The sequence below is a fragment of the Lactuca saligna genome, chromosome 8 (assembly GCF_052625555.1).
Source record: "Lactuca saligna cultivar CGN05327 chromosome 8, ASM5262555v1, whole genome shotgun sequence".
Lineage (NCBI taxonomy): Eukaryota > Viridiplantae > Streptophyta > Magnoliopsida > Asterales > Asteraceae > Lactuca > Lactuca saligna.
In genome coordinates, this window is record NC_136424.1 from 106,735,573 (window position 1) to 106,738,362 (window position 2,790).

Genomic DNA, 2,790 nt, shown 5'->3' on the forward strand with positions numbered 1-2,790 from the left:
GAATTCAAAACCGACATTGTTTGGGCAATTTGCAGATCAACCCCAACAAAGTAAATCATTGTGAACCTGGACCTGTTATCCGGTCTGTCCATCCTACCCATTTTGCCTCCTGTAGCTAAGCAACAGGTGTTTGTTTATGAATATAGTATTTACTTCAAATATTTCTTAGATTTTTAGTATGCACATAATGATGAAGAGTGTGCGCAAACCTTTTAGAATCAAGAAAAACATTGGAACTTTAAAAATAAAATCATCTTCAGTTTAGTTTAGTCATCGGTTCCAAATTATTTGATAAACTAACTCTCTGTTTAAAAAACTAAAACCCGAGTAAAAGCATAATATAACTCATTTCTTTTCCTCTCAAAACATAAAAGAATGTCGTATGAGAAAACGTATCAGTTGGATCAGATCATTAACATTAACCCTCTCCGTCCACTTGTATTCTAATTAAACTTGAATTTATTAAGAAGATATTATAAGAGTAGATACAAATTAAAGAAATGGAAACCTTTTTTTTCTATCGTGTCAAGTTCTAGATCCTCCAACAAACATTCTGTCTTTCTATGAACAACTTTGTTTTAACCCTTTATTTCATTAAGTGATAATGTCTAATTTCTCTTGAAAAATGGTTGATTCTTGTTGCGAGTCTTGTCACTCGTGATAATTGAATAAAATCTGATGGTTCAAAGAAATGATTGTAAGCACTATTTCATAACCATTGTACATACCAATGGGATGAAGCTAAAGTCGAAAAAGTTTTGAAAATTTCTAAAGCAAATTGAAAAACTAATCTGCTATGAAATCAACTATAGACATATTCCTACAAGAATATAAACTTTAATTCACCGAGTCATTAAGTTTTTAATAGATAATTGAATGTTTCATATTAATTCTGAAGATAAAAATTACACTTTATTTACTAATTATTACCACAGATGCTTAGTTGCTAGGCTATTGAATCACCGATGTCATTCAGGAAATTACCAATCTAAACTCGATCCAATCCATCTATAGTGATACCTGAAAGTTTTTATTTGCATATTATAATATTACCTCTTTGTACATTAACAAGAAAACTTTTAATAAATGCACCATGTCTGAAACAAAGAGGGGAAAAAGAAGCAGATGATATTATACATACTGCTTTGTGTGCAAACAGTCGACATCATTTTGTTTTCTTCCAAATTGGGACTTCCATCATGCTTGGTATCTATTAATCTACAAGGTATAACAAAATCCGCTTATTCTTTTAATTATCACATCAACCAGTCAACTAAATGATTTTAATAAGTGGTCTAGTCATTTTACCTATTAAGTACGACCTTTTGACACTTCCATTACAGTGATGATGCAGTAATACCCTCATATAATTGATTGCCACCAATAGCCCCTGAGTTGACTCTCAAACGAAACCCATCAAACAAAAACTCAATCTCAATAACAACAGATGATAATTGGAAAACTAATTTGAATGAAAACCCCTAATGTGAGCTGCAATCAACAGATTATAAAAGAAATCAACTTAAAAGGGTAGTAGGTAGGAAGTGTTGAGTTGGGGAAAGGTTTGAACACAGTACACCATATTTATCTTTCCAGTTTTCATCATGTGGATTTATCTCAAGTCAAGACTTGAAATTGGATTCATTGTCATCAGGTTGAATCCAATGTTGTTCTCTTACGCATTTCATCAAACATGTGGTACACCAAACAAAAATTCCAAGCTAGCAACATGAAAATCTGAAATCCCACACATCCTATACAACCAATAGATGAAAACATCACCCCAGTTGTCCTTGAGAAAGGATGTGGTATCTGTATCGATGATTGCCTGATTGGAGTACATATATCCACAATCTTTGTACCAGTACAAGGCATTTTGGTGTTCTTCAGATTAGCAGGAGCCTGCATTTTTTTTTTGACAATTTGATTCAACGAATAAAAGAAAATAGTTAAACACTATACCTTGATGAAACGATGATGTTACAACAAGTGGAAGTAAATGATTTAAAGAAGAATCAGTGAACAGAAGGAGGCGGCGAGCCGAGTCCACAAAATGGGTAGGTGGTGGCGGTAAGTGGAAAATGAAGGTGTTACTCGGCCGAATGGAGATGTGAAGTAGAAAGAGACCCAGAGGATAAAGTATAAATAAGTAAAATAGAGGATAGGATCAATATACCTGAAAACTGGAGGTGTCGTATGAAGAAAAGGCGCTGTAACCTACGTCTATCGATTAAGCAAAACGTTTTCAGGTGGCACCGGAAACCAAGCAAAAGCTTGAGCTTTGTTGGAAACACCACCAAAAGAAGGAATAGAGGCGGTGAAGCAACCAAGCTGCTGACCACATATAAGTTAAGAATGGCCGCTCATCACCTTATTATTGGAGGAAGGAATCAACTCGTTGACGTGTACCAAAAGCAGGCACCTCAATGAGGCAGGCAGCCAAGCTGCTCTACGCATATACGTTAAAAATGGCCGCCCTCCGGTCTTTCTATTGGAAGGGGAAGAACTCATCGACGTGAACCAAAACCAAAATCTTTAACATATAGGTAATGATATATATATATATATATATATATATATATATATATATATATATATATATATATATATATATATATATATATATATATATATATATATATATATATATATATGTGTGTGTGTGAAGAGGTTCAAAAGGTTGAGAACGCGAGAACGTTGGTCGACCAATCATTAGATAAATGTATTATAGGAAAATTACATTTTTATTTAAGATAGATAAAAAGTAACATATACCTAATACTATGGTTT

General features: G+C 33.5%; 1 long non-coding RNA gene across 1 annotated transcript; it reads right to left on the reverse strand.

Moving 5' to 3' along the window:
• Positions 1-916: 916 nt before the first annotated feature.
• Positions 917-1,907, reverse strand: LOC145008079 (uncharacterized). Its single transcript, XR_013663256.1, has 3 exons — positions 1,309-1,907; positions 1,142-1,218; positions 917-1,020 (listed from the first exon to the last, which is right to left on the reverse strand). It is a non-coding gene; the product is annotated as an uncharacterized LOC145008079 (long non-coding RNA).
• Between the last annotated feature and the right edge of the window lie 883 nt (positions 1,908-2,790).